Source organism: Suncus etruscus, chromosome 15 (assembly GCF_024139225.1).
Source record: "Suncus etruscus isolate mSunEtr1 chromosome 15, mSunEtr1.pri.cur, whole genome shotgun sequence".
NCBI classification, from domain to species: Eukaryota; Metazoa; Chordata; class Mammalia; order Eulipotyphla; family Soricidae; genus Suncus; species Suncus etruscus.
In genome coordinates this window covers 27352765-27367329 of record NC_064862.1, presented here as the reverse complement: position 1 = coordinate 27367329, position 14565 = coordinate 27352765, and positions in this window count along the sequence as shown.

Sequence of the window (14565 nt, the reverse complement as noted above, 5' to 3'; positions counted from 1 at the left end):
TAGGGCTGGGGGGATCATATGAGGTGCCAGGTATATGTCAAGCAAGGCCCCTCCTCACTGTATATTGCTCCAACCCCGACCCTGCCTCTTCTGGGGAAAAGTTCTTCTCCAACATGTGCTTCTTTCATAGCTCTGTGATAGGCCTGGGCCTTGTTCTAACCGCTGGGCGACAGCTCTTAGTAGCTGACTAGCCCCCAACTTATTGCAGCCAGTATATAGATCAAGAATCGTCACACAACTGTTCGTGGGCCAAAGCCAGCCAGCCACCTGTTTGCAAAGATAGTTCCATTGGAAACACAGGTACTTATAAATAAAGTTTTAATTGAGGCGTTGTCACAAGTAAATAAAGTTTTATTGGCACACCGTCATGAGCATTGACTCTTCGATTGTTGCTGCTGCTTTTGTAGCTGAAAAAATTAAATGAAACAGTGGGGGCCACAGACTGGGTGTATAGTCTCTGAAGTCCAAAATACTGACCCTGTAGCCCTTTCAAAAAAGTTTGCAAGGGTCTGACATGAGTGTGTGTGTGAGGAACTGCTCCTGGGCCAGAGAGAGAGTGCAGTGGGTACTGTCTTCTAAGTGGCCAACCTGGCTTTGATCCCTGGCACCATGGGACTCTCATGCCATGCCAGGAATGGCTCAAAGACAAAAACAAATCTTTCTGACTAGTCCTGATCTTTCCTTCATTCCCGATGTGTAGAATGGGCGATAGAGGTGTGACTTAATTGTGTTTCATCTTAGTGGCACAGATACGCACAGTGTGGATACTAAAGGGAAACAGCATTGTTTTTTATTTTATTTTATTTTATTTTTGGTTTTTGGGCCACTCCCGGTGACACTCAGGGGTTACTCCTGGCTATGCGCTCAGAAATCGCTCCTGGCTTGGAGAGACCATATCGGACGCTGGGGGATTGAACCATGGTCCCGTCCTACACCAGCGCTTGCAAGGCAGACCCTTTGTGGGAGACTGCTCTAGCTTGTACAAAATGGATGCTATGAACCTTAGCCTCTATCTCTGTGGAAAGTTCCACTGAGCTGCATACGTGACTGTCGGCAGGTTCTTAGCCCATGAGCAAATAGGAAATCTTGCAACAACATAGCCCCTTGTACTAACCACAGGGCCATGAGGCCAGGGACAAGATAATATTTCCTTATATGTCTCTGATTCCAGTCAGCTAAAGATTACTAGGATCAGTCATTGAGTCATGCCTCCCCCTTTTTTCCTTTCCCAACTCCTTTGGGCTGTGCTTAACAAGGCACACTCTATCCTTTTTCCCTTTTTGGCCAAAATACCTGTAGTAAGCATATAATTGGTGAAAAGCTTGTTTGAATTGATCAATGCTTGTATGCCCCATAAGTTTAATGTTTAGTACCTTTATTCATTTTTGGTTATGTGCCTATGCTTGGAATATAATTGGATAAGAGATGGTTTGAAATGACCAATAGTTTTTGAGACATACTTCCCCTTGTGTAAAAATATATATAAGTGCTTGGCTGCTTAATAAATTGCCTTTGATCAGATAAAAGACTTAGGCCTTCTTTCTAACCTCTACAGATTTTTCCCATAGATATTTCGGATCGGGTCGGCTTCAGTGAACCCACGAATAAGTTGCGGCATTCATCCCCTTCACCCTGCTGGCCGGGGTCCCCAGAAAGCCGCAACCCTTTACCTCTAGCGCCACATTCCCAGCCCCTGACTAACACTCTTGAGCTGTGTGTGTTTTTCACAAAGCCGGTGTCATAACTCTGGTGCTGTTTTGTTACTATTGTCCTAATAAATGTTTGCTAGGGTAAGGGTGTAAAGGAAAAATTTCCCCTGAGTTCCCTGACTGCCCTGATCACCTACCCCCCTTCACAATTCTGGAAACGTGTAGACTCAGTTACAGTTTAACTTTCTCTCTGTTCTGACATGGTTCTGACCTGGTCATGTTAACCCTGTAAGCTTGCACCTAAACCTTGCAAAAATGTGATTGAGCAAATGCCAGATGTCATGTACTTCCTAAAGCAAATCAATTTACTGTAACTTTCTATTGTTTGAAATGCTATATAAAGCTTGTAAGCTCATGGCTTGGGACTGGCAGTTTCTGGCTTATGCTGGATTCTAGCACAGCCCCTGCATATGCTTGTAAGAAAATAATAAAACCCCTGCTTTTGCATGAGACTGTGGTCTTGGTGTCTTTGAACGGCACATCGTTCTCCTGGACTTAACAAGGGGACATCTCTCTGCGAAGGAAAATGTCCTTTCTGAATATCCTTTCCACTGTGTTATTCTGTCTTGGCAGAAACTCCACTGGTCTGTATCGAATTGACACTCAGTCATTTCCATATTTCACGATGAGCATTTGCCCTCAGGGGGCATTTTTATTTTTAAAGCTTGGGAGCACATCTGATGATTTTTCTTTGTGTTGTTTTCTTTGCTTTGGGGAATCACAATCTTCTGATAGTTGGAGACTGCTCCCAGCTCAATGCTCAGTGGAGCTGAGAGGATCCTGCAGTTTCGGGAGCTAACCTGGCCCTTCTTGTGTGCAAAGTGAGTTGTCTCTCTGGCCTCTGAGCAGTTTCTTGTGATAGACCCTAGTATAAAATAAAAATTCGCAATGACTCAGAATGATGGCATAGTGGTAGGGTGTTTGCCTTGCACGCAACTGGCACAGGCTGGACACGGGTTTGATTTCTGGCATCCCATCTGGTCCTCTGAGTCTGCCAAGAGTGATTTCTGAACGTAGATCCAGGAGTAACCCCTGCACAGTAACCCCAGGAGTAACCCCAGGAGTAACTACTGGGTGTGGCCCAAATCTCCCACCCAAATCCGTAAATTGTGAGATCACATCACTCGCCTTGTTCCTAACCCCTTAGGTGATGGATCTAAAGAAGCATGGTTGTGGGCGGTGGCGCTAAAGGTAAGGTGCCTGCCTTGCCTGCGCTAGCCTTGGACAGAACGCGGTTCAATCCCCTGGTGTCCCATATGGTCCCCCAAGCCAGGAGCAACTTCTGAGCACATAGCCAGGAGTAACCCCTGAGCGTTACCGGGTGTGGCCCAAAAACAAAACAAAACAAAAAAAAAAAAAAAAAAAAAGAAGCATGGTAGTGGTAACAAATAATAAGCCAAGCCAGTCAGGAAAGAGCCTTGAAGCCAGTTTGCTTTTGCCTCCATATCTCTCTGCCTCAGCCAAAAGCCAGAACTGACTTTTCTTTATTATCCCAAACCAAATCCATCAGGACGGGGTGGGGCAGGACAAAGTGACCTCAGGCAGGCTTTGACATAACAAAGGAGAGATTGGTGGGAAATTGGAAGATGGAGAAATGCCTTTGTTTTGGGTTAATAGCTGGATATCATCTTACATTGTGGAACTGAGTCATGAAATTGGGGGCCCAGGTGCTTGCTTCCCTTGTCAGATCAGGGTTGGGCTTGTCTTCATGGGGCTCCACATCTGTCTCTCCAAAACAGTGGGTACAGAGCTGCTGCCTTGGGGTCTGGCTGACATTTCAGTGGTTTTCGTGCAAGATGAAGGCTCCAGTTTTACCCACATGACTTAGGGTGTGTCGACGAGGCCCGTCTCTAAACCAGTTTTTCCTAGATGTTTTTGATCATTTTCAGATATTTGAGCTCTGCCGAGTCCCTTGGAGAAAACTGGGAAAGGTGAGGGCGTGTGGATGCTGGGGGTTGGCAGGACCACTGAGCTCCAAGTTTGAGAAACCCCAGTTCCACCCCACACTTTGCCTCTAATGCTCTAAGCTGTGCCAACTAAGACACCAAGAGGGACTCCTTGGTGCCAGGGATCCTCACTGGAGAGGCCAGTGCCCACTTCCATCCTCACTGTGGCACCTTGAGGTGCCTCCCACCCCACCCACCCCAGTCCCCAGGGCACAGTGGGATGTTTTCTATAGCAATGCCATCTTCTAGAACATTTTGTGCGGTGGACAGCTCTAGAGGGCCACATGAGTATTCTTCCCATTGTTATACTTTCATGAGCTGGAATTTAAACTGCTTCAGATGGACTTTGGGGGCAGAGAGGGAGAGAGAGAGATGGAAATACTGGGGTGGGTGAGTGAGGTTTGTTAGGGATTGTTGAGTTCAGAGAAGGCTTTCTGGAGGAGGAGATATCCAAGTTGAGTCTGAAGGGCAGCTGGAAGGTGGGGGCAGCTCCATTGGCCTGGAGGAAGGGAGGAGAATGTCCAAGGGACTAAGGCAGTGAGGGGGTAAAAAGCTGGAGCAGATGGTGGGGGCAGAGGAGGGCCTGGGGAAGAGGCACTCTTGAACCCCAGTAATGAAAGGGCCACAAGTAACTTTAAGGTGTCTGGATTTTACCCTGAGGTGACTGGGGGGGTCTCCAATGTGGGTGGAGAAAACTGTTATGTGAAGGGAGCACTGGGGGCTGAGTGAGGGGCAGGGACACCTGGCAAGGCTGGCTGAATGTTCCAGAATGGCGACCAGTGTGTTGATTGGGTGGGGGGGTGGTCAGAGTTGCAGAGGAGTCAGATGCCTCCTGACCCCTGAGTGTGCCCTGATCATTTCTGCTCACTCTCCCGCAGCGCAGCACACATTGGGCTCGGAAGGGGGCCTGGGTACTGACTGACATCTTTGAAGGCAGGCAGCTGCTGGGGCCCAGCTCAGATGTCCCCAGCCATGCCTGGTCCTGCACAGAGGGTCAGTGACCCTGGTGGTCAGCACCAGCCAGGCCTGCCCAAGTGGGGATTGACTTCACCCCTAAAACACGCCACAGCTCTGTTCATGGCCTCATTCCATATTTTCATATACACACAGTGCACTCATAAACATGTGTAAGTACACATGATATGTGTAAAACAGGCAGCCACACACACGCTGACTCACTAACACAACCACTCATCCAGTAACACATATATGCAGTCACAGGCACACACGTGCTCATATACTAACACACACATACTCACACATGACATGCAAGCATACATACTAACAATCTCACAAAGACACACTAAAACATGCACTCACACACTAATATTCAGGCATGCTTAGACACTCGTTCATTCACACATATGCACTCACATCATCAGACATACTAATACATACAGTGAAGTATGCACACTAACACATAGGCACTCCCATGCACAACCAGATTCTTCAGCCACTTGCCCCAGGTCACCCCCTGATTGGGCAAAACCCTGAGCTGCAGGCTGCAGGAAATGTGGGGCCCAAGGCCTCATCTCTAGGCTGGAGTCTGTTGTGTTCCCAGATGTTGGATGTGGGCCTATTTGCTTCTTCTCTCGGGTTCTTGATGCACTTACCTGTAAAGTGAGGGTGCTGGGGGCAGCTCATAGGCCCCGTTGCAGAGGATTGCTACAGGCCCGGCTTAGCCCGGTGACCTGTGAGTGTCTGAGTTGACACCCTGGTGAGTCAGAGGCCCCAAGGGCTGACAGGGCCCAGGGCTGCGTGAGGGGGTCCGGGGATGATTTGGATGCATTAGGATGGCTGCTTTGGCAGGGAGAGAGCTAGAGCTCAGCTGCAGGATGAGGCAGGAGAGAGAAACATGGGCTGGGTTCTGTGATACCTGGGCAAACTTGGCGTATCTGGGGCTGGGGCAGTGGCAGGGCACTTTCCTTGCACGCGACCACCCCAGGTTGGATCCCCGGCATCCTATCTGGTCTCCTGAACTCAGAAAGAGGAGTAAACCCCGAGCATCTCTGGGTGTGGCTGACGGTTCCCAAAGCTCTGGAGTGTTCGTCTTCCTACAGAGATGGCTGTGGCAGCGGCTTTGCCTCCTCTGAGACAGGAGGGTGCCAGGTGTGTTTGGGTCATGCAAAGCATCAGCCTAACCCTCGGGTCCTTCTTCCCTCTGCAGCCAGCTGAAGCAGTATTTCTGCCCACGGACGCCCGAGGCCAAGGAAACCGACACCCTTGTGCAGGAGGCTGAGAGCCAGGATGGAACGTGTAGGGGCCAGTGCCAGAGGAGTGGAGAGAGGTAGGGCTGTGTGGCCGGCCCGGAATGGCAGCTAAGAACAGGAACAGGATGTCTGTCTCCCTGCGGCCTTTTCTCCCCGCAGCCTCTTCGTGGAGAAGTGAAGTGCTGAAGCTGCCGTGGGCCCATTCAGGCAGCTCATGACCTGGGTAGGAGACATTTAGGGAGCCCAGATGTGACCAGAAATTGCCCAGTGAAATACCAGGATCGGGCATCTGAGTCGGGAAAGAAGGCAGGTATGTGGTCCTGGGGTGGGAGCAGAGAAGGGGGGAGCTTAAAGGAACCGGGTTTCTTGTTAGGGGATAAGGGAGGATGCCTCAGAGGGACATGATGGCAACATCACATGACATGGTACCGAATGTCACCGATGAGAAACTGCATTTGTGTGTATTGTTCCACAAAAGCCTTTTGTAATCACATCCTCCCTTCCACCTTCCCTCCCTCCCTCCCTTCCCTCCCTCCCTTCCCTCCCTCCCTCCCTTCCCTCCCTCCCTCCCTCCCTTCCTTCTTTCCTTCCTTCCTTCTTTCCTTCCCTTTGAGGAGGTAACACTTCAAAAAGCAGCCAATGTTCATGGAATATGCATAGAACACTTGCTGGCAGTCAGAAGCATCAGCATTGTTACCCCGTCTTACAGAGGCACAGAGAGTGAACCCCCCCACCCTGCAGTGTTGAGGGGGTACCTTGGCAGTCAGTAATAATTTTATTTGATATTTGGTGGGGGGCCACATCTAACAGTGCTGAGGGTTTACTCCTGGCTCTGCACTCAGGGATCACTCCTGCCAGACTCAGGGGGCCAAATCGAGATCAATCATGTGCAAGGCAAATGCCCTCCCTGCTATGCTATGGCTCCTGCCTCTGTCTGTTGTTTTAAATGAATCATTTCCCTTGTCCCACTCAAACTGGATCTGAGGCCGCACTCTGCTAAGACGGGTTCAGGGAGGTCCCTGGATAACAAGATGGCCCTCGGGACCACGGAGAGGGTAGACAAGGTTTCTCGCTTGCTCGAAGAGGCTCCTGAGGAGGAGCTGAATGAGGCTTGAAGGCCTGAGCAAAGGAACCAATAAGCGAAACTTCCCATCTCTGGCCCTTGCATAGATCCTGCCCTCTTTTGTGTGTGCACAGACCGCATCTGGTGCAACACATGTGTGTCATGTTACACAACCCTGTGGCCACCGCAGAGGAGCAGGTGAAACGGAACCATTTCCCAGGTGTTGTTTCACAGGTCCCAATAGCCTCCACAAAACCAGAATACTGTCGTGTCGACACGTAGTCTGCCCCCCAAGAAAGCTAGTGATGTGCTCTTGGCACCACGTTGCCATCTCAGAGTCCATGGCAAGTTTGGTGTTTTGTTTGTTTATTTGTTCCTGGGCCACAACTAGCAGTGCTCAAGGCTTGCTCCTTTCTTTGTGCTCCTGGTGAAAACTGCTTTGTAAACCTCAGTCAGCCACATGGAATATCTCTCTGCCCCCAGGGCAGCGTGTGTGTGTGTGTGTGTGTGTGTGTGTGTGTGTGTGAGAGAGAGAGAGAGAGAGAGAGAGAGAGAAAGAGAGAGAGAGTGAGAGAGAGAGAGAGGCTGGAGTGATAGCACAATGGGTAGGGATTTGCCTTGCATGCAGCTGACCTGGGATCAATCCCAGGCATCCCATATGGTCACCCACGTACCAGGAGTAATTTCTGAGCCGAGTAAGTTATGAGCACCATCAAATGTGCCCCCCCAAAACAGTGGGGTGCAAGCAGACTGTGGAGCCCTTTTCAATATCTTTTTTTTTTTTTTTTGGTTTTTGGGCCACACCCGTTTGACGCTCAGGGGTTACTCCTGGCTATGTGCTCAGAAATCGGCCCTGGCTTGGGGGGACCATATGGGACGCCGGGGGATCGAACCGCGGTCCTTCCTTGGCTAGCGCTTGCAAGGCAGACACCTTACCTCCAGCGCCACCTACCCGGCCCCAACCTTTTCAATATCTTGGCCATATTATTGGGTGATGTGTGGCACCAATGAGGGTCTGGTGTCCTGGGGATGTTTGCTCTTCCTCCAGACTTTGGGGCTCAAGCCTGTTTTCCCACACAAATCTCAGCTGCACTCAGCAAGTGGGAAAGGGTCACAGGGGCTCCCCAGTGCAGGGCTGGCACCGTCCCTAATGCCGAGGAGCCCCAGCTGGGTGGCAGAAGGTCACCTGCTGCGTCAGCCACAGCCCACCCTACAGCGATATCTCCCCTTTTCCTCTAGCCGGACCCCCGAGTCCCCATTTCCAAACGGCAGTGCTGTGTCAGCACGCAAACAGTCCCCAGTGGCCACCTGTCCCCTTTATCCTCCCAAAGGGACCCAAGCTGAGCGGCTGACAGCACCCGAGAGCCGCAGAGTGCCAGCATGGATCGCTCTAGCACTGAGCTGGACTCGGCTGATGGCACTGAGGTGCCAGCCCCGCTGAACAGTGACACCACCAAGACCGTGGACGATTTTGCTGGCATCGATGTGAGTGGGCCCTCCCGGAGATGGTGGGGAATACCTGTGGGCTTGTGTGTGTGTGTTGGGATGGAGGCCAGCCCGTGTTGGGCACGTAAGGTACTGTGGCAGGGCTGTCTGTGTGTAGTCTAGACCCAGAACTGTGACTCGGGGTGCACGTCATCACCTTGCGAAACTTTCTCAACTGCAGGTGTGCCTTTTCCAGGGCCTTCTAATGTTTTCCATGACCACTGAGCAGAGGGGTAGCACTTGCTTGGACACGGCCCACCTGGGTTCGATCCCTGGCATCCCATATGGTGCCCTGAGCACTGCTAGGAGTGACTCCTGAGTGCAGAACCAGGAGTAATTCTTCCTGAGGAGGCAAGTCTGTCAGTATTGCTGATCTAGAGGGTCTGTCTGTTTAGGGGCCCAGGTTGAAGTTGCCTGGAATCCTCCAGAGGAAGACCTCAGGCCCCTCTCAGTACGGTCAAGGTCTCTGCTGGCCTCTCTGGATGGGGACAGATAAGAGTCTGCATCAAGTCACCTCACGCTGTACCCCCATGCATGACCATGTGTCCCCTGCTTTTATATATGTGCAAACATCAGATGCTCTGTGATGCCACTATCCCAGCACAGGGAAGTTTCTGCTCCTGGTTCTCTATGAACCACCATCATGTGTGCACTGACTCCGGACCCAAACTCAACTTCAGGACAATGTGACCAGGTTGTGACTTGGGCCTGCCAACCCCCAGTTCTGCTCTAGCTGCTTTCACACAGGCGCTGAGGCTTGTGGGGATCCCGGAGGCCAAAGGAATTGTGTCCTTGCTATAGCGCTTGGGGACAGGGTTTCCATCACTTCCCCTGCAGACTTCAAGGCCCCCGAGGCATCAGCCATGTGCCAACTCTGGACCCTAATGGAATCAGCCCCTTGAGGCTCACTTAGGCAAGGACATTTCTGGGACTTTCCTGAGCTCAGCCCTCCTTCCCTGGCTGCCCCAGGGTGGCAGCATGACCCTCTACCTCTTTCCTTCCAGGATCCTTCTGAGCCCACCCTGGGACCCTTCACTGGGGTGAGCCAGGGCCCTGGGACCCATCACTGACCCTCCAGTTGCCTCTGCTGCTAAGGCAGTGCCCTGGGTACTGCCCCATGGCTTCATTCCCTCCCGCTGCCACTCTGAGTGCCAGCAGAGCCCGGGCCACACCAGGAGCCCAGCAGTACTCAGATCCAGTGCTCAGGTAGCTGAGAACTGACTTGGACTGTGTGGTCAGTTAGTTGATCAGCAAACATGTCCTGTTGATTTGGGGCCACACTCAACAGTGGTGGTGGAGAGGGCACTACTCCCAGCTCTGTGCTCAAGGGTTGCTCCTGGGGTGTTGGGGAAAGAGGTGTCTGTTGAATAAAAGCCCTGGATGGGGCTTGATGGTGGCCGATGGTGATGGAGGAATGAGGCCTTTCTCTGCCAGCCCAGGCCACGTGTCTCCAACCCTCTCTAGCTGGCAGGTCTGCAGGTTCAGGGTGGCGGTGAGGAAGATGGTCCACAGACAGGTTTCAGGAGACATCAGCTTTATTCAAGGCCCAAGCCATCACATGTGTGGCCTATAATCTTAAACCTATTTAAGCATGCTCTCTTCAGCTTACCCTGCTTCTTCCTCCATCTCTCTTGCTGAATCTCTCTCTCTCCTCCTCCTCATCTCCTCCATCAATCCTCTCAAATCCCTCTCCTGCCCCTCAGGTAATACTATTCATACCTCCCAAAGACCCCTCCCAGAAGAAGGCAGGTCTTACCCTCAGGTAGAATGGGGAATGGGCTTGATTTCTTTTTGGTTTTTGGGCCACACCATGATGCTCATGGGTCACTCCTGGCTATGCGCTCAGAAATCGCTTCTGGCTCAGGGGACCATATGGGATGCTGGGGATCAAAAGAAGGTCTGTCCTGGATCAGCCACGTTCAAGGCAAACACCCTACTGCTGCGCTATGGCTCCGGCCCTGATTTTGATTTTTTTACTTTATGGCAACTATCCCCACCAACCTCCTCCTCCTGTTCCTTCAAACCCCCAAGGCTCCACAAACACCTCAGATTTGGTGGCTTCCCTGCCAGGAAGATGTCCTCATAGACAGATGCAGGAGCAGCTCAAAGGGCGGCTGGCAATGGTGGGGTTTTCTGACGGATCTGTGCCCACATCGATGATATGGGGGCCACATGCATGAACGCAAGCCCTCCTGCACCTGCCTTCATGGGAGCTGAAGATATTTCTTGTTAAATTGATTATTTTTCCCAAATGGACTTTTGTTCCCAATGTCTCCATTTTTGGACCTGGGCCTGGGTACAGCAGGACTTTGCACTTGGCCCTTCTGGGTTTGATCCTGATACCCCACATGGTTCCCCAAACCCTGCCAGGAGTGATCCCTGAGCACAGTTAGGATTAACTCTGAGCACAGTTGGGTGTGTCCCCAAACAATCAAAAATCAAAAACAAATAGTCTCCATTGATCTCTGCTTTGCCCCCCACCCTTTATTATTTTCCACCTCCCATCCAGTTCCTTGCCTTCCACTCCTCTTCTCCCGGTCCTCCTGCCTCCTTTCTCCTCTTCTCTCCTGGTTGGCTTTGCAAGATGTCTGCTCCTGGAAGTTCAGATGCTGGTTTGCTTCAGCACCACGGACAGGGCCTGCGGTCTCTCAGTGTCCGCTGATTGCCACGCCTCCATAAATTGTTAGAGGAATTCAGCCCACCAGATGTATCCTTAGATTTTCCTGGTGGGGTAAACTGAAATATCCCCCACGGGATTCCTCAAAAGGCCCGCTGTGGACGCCTTTTTCCCCTGCGTGGATGGTTGAGGAATTTCGATAGAGATGCTTGGCATTGCATTTTTAGTTATTTGACTATCTCTCCTTTATAAATCTTAATGAAAAAATGTGGTCTCTATTAAATAATTGGCTAAAGAAATTCCAGCACAAAAGATTACAATAAAACCCCTTTTAAGACCTTATATGTTTTTTTCTTTCTTGCAGCTGAAGTTCTGGGGCAAAACTGAAGTTAAATTGATAAAGCTTGGGGCCGGGCGGTGGCGCTAAAGGTAAGGTGCCTGCCTTGCCTGCGCTAACCTTGGACGGACCGAGGTTCGATCCCCCGGTGTCCCATATGGTCCCCCAAGCCAGGAGCAACTTCTGAGCACATAGCCAGGAGTAACCCCTGAGCGTTACTGGGTGTGGCCCAAAAACCAAAAAAAAAAAAAAATTGATAAAGCTGTTTGCTTCGTTACAATGATTAATATCATTAACACCTCTGACTGGCGTACCCTTATAAAAACCTCTGTCTCGAGAATAAAGTCGTCACACTCCTGCCAGAAGATGTGTTGACCCTACATACTCTGTGTGTGGTCATTATTATTTCGATATTATCCCAGAGTTATTTCCCACGCAGCCCAGGTGTGGTCTTGGGTCCTTAAGCAGCGCTACAGCTTCTGTTCGACCCTCACAGTGAGCCATCAGCCTGATGAGTCGAGTCCCCAGGAGTGGCCCTGAGCTCTGCTGGGGCACCCCCAATAAGTAATGTGCTCCCATCTCCAGGCCCTCCGGCTCCCAGCCCAAGAGAAATGTTCCCCCCACGCCACAGTCCTTCCACCCCTCCAGCAAGGTGGGGCAGCTGGCACCGGGCTCACTGTAGGGTTTTCTCGAAAATTAGTCCTTGGCCAAGTCCCCTTCACCCGTTCCCTATTTCCTTCACTCCAGGATCCCTCAGATCACAGCTCGGACACCAGAAATACTCACCCTTCTCCTCGTGGGGCCATGGTTCTGCACATCTCCCACGGGGCTGAGAGCTGGGCCTGGAGCAGGACCTCCCCCTACTGTCCTCACTGCCCTGTGACTCCAGGCCAGTGACTGCACCTCTCTGGACTCCCTTTTCCAAACTGGGGTTACAGTTTCTCTCCTAGCAAGTGTGGGTTGGAAGGCCGAAGCAATTCAGTATCCCAAGTCCCCAGCACCTCTAAAGAGACACCTTCTCTCTCTCTCTCTCTCTCTCTCTCTCTCTCTCTCTCTCTCTCTCTCTCTCTCTCTCTCTCTCTCTCTCTCTCTCTCGTTTTTGGGCTGCACCCAGCTGTATGCTCCTGGCTCTGCACTCAGGGAATCGGGGATTGAACCCACGTGAGCCATGTGCAAGGCAAAGGCCCTCCCAGCTGTACTGTATCTCTCTGCTCTTGGACGATTGAATGGAATTAGAAGACACTGGGTTAGAGATGCAGCTCAGGACTTGGCTCAGGGCAGACACTCTGCCAGCCTGGCCTCAGCTTGGTCCTCAGCTTCCTCCCTGCTGTGTTCTGTTGATCCCTCGGTGCCTGTGCCATCCTAGGGCAAGCTTCCTGCTCAAAGGGGTTGCCACTGCCAGCTCTTCCTGGCTCCTCAGGACTGGGCTTTGCTCCACCCCGTCTCTGAGCCATCTGTGAAATGACCAGAGCAAGACCCCCAAGACTCCTACTAAGATAGTTTGTGCTTTAAGGTGGAGTAAGGAGCAAAACCTTTCTCTGCCTTGGCATCTCTCTCCTCCCTGGGCACAGGAAAGGTGAATTTCAATCACCCAGAAGTTCAAGCTGGTGTTGGAACTTAAAAGCAACTTGAGGAGGGACCAGAGCGACAGCACCATGGTCAGGCATTTGCCTTGCACTCGGTCAACACAGGACGGACCCTGGTTCGATTCCAAGCATCCCATATGGTCCTTTGAGCCTGCCAGGGGTGATTTCTGAACACAGAGCCAGGACTAATCCCAAAGTGCCGCTGGGTGGAGCCCCAAAACAAAACAAATAAAAAAGCACCTTGAGGGAAGTTAAAATTTCTGATTTCTTTCTGGAATGTTCAGACCGGGTCCCACATTCCCGTCGGCCCTTTGCTAAGTGGCTTCATTTCCCTACAGACCGTCTTGGCCCCTTGCATATGTCCTGGTTTCCAAATGGCTTTTCCTTCACTTTTCCTGCACGAATTGGGGTCCTAGAGGACTTTCCCTTCATGGCCATCAGGGGCAGGACAGGCCTAGGCCTTACTGATTGAGGTGGAACCCGGGGGAGCCAGAGGTGAGTTAAGTTGAGGGCTGATACCTGCTGTCAGCGCATCCCTGCACTGCCAGGGCTGGTTGGAGGCCACTTCTGCCTGAGTGGTTCCCTGGATGCCAAGCTAAGGAAGTGTGCAGACTAAATTGCTGGCTGGCAGACCCGGGACCAGACCTTTGGGTTTTTTTTCTGGGGCTGCTAAAATTTGCCTCCGCCTGCTGTTTCCCCCAGAGCTTGGTTAAACCCACCAGTGAACCCCACATGCCCAGGTTCTGGCAGCCAGATAGCTGATGCTTGCAAAATGGGCCTGTCCCATTGCACTCTCCAGGCTCAGCAGAATGTGGACGCTTAATTCCATTGTTGTGCAGAGCCACAATGTCTGGGAGCATTTGCTGAGCTAGGTGCCTGCATGCTAATCCCGCATTCTCCTCCTGATTTGCACAGGGGCTGGCCCTCTCCCCACTTGGCACTTCAGTGGTCCCAGAGAAGGAATAAATGCCACCCTCCACCCTTGGGGCATCACTGGCACTCTCGAGGCTGGTGTCACTGGTGAGTCTCCCTTTCTTCCTGGCTTTGCCTTTCCTTTCCTCTGAGACCTTTCTGACAAGGCGATTGTGGGTGACAAACGGCATCAGTGTTCCACACCTCCGTTTTCCTTGGTGTTAACTGGGGAGAGAGCTGGTGAGACCTTCATGATGGAGTTTAGAGATGAAGGAGGTGAGCAGTGCCCACAGTGCTTACCTGTGAGCACCGAGTGGGCATGTGGGCATTGCTCTTGAGTTTTACTAAACAGACGGCAGCTTCCTGGTGGCACCAGGGTGGGGTTGGGTGGGGGGAATCGAGATGATCTAGAAGGACCAGTAACCAGGAGGAGGTGGGTCAGCCTTCTTGGGATGGACAAAGCTTCTTCCATGCCTGGTTGTATATACGCTGGGGCAGCCTGGGGCCAGCTCTGGCTTCCTGGGGGCTGCAAGCACACATGAGTTCAAAGGCTTTGAAGCTGTGGAAATCCCCCTCATCAGGCCTTCAGCGCTGGGAATATTCCAGAACTGCTGCCAAGGGCTGATGGTGCAAATCCCTGGTAGTTGACTGGTTACCTCTGGCCCATAGACATCCCTCGGGCTCGTGTTGGTGCCAACCG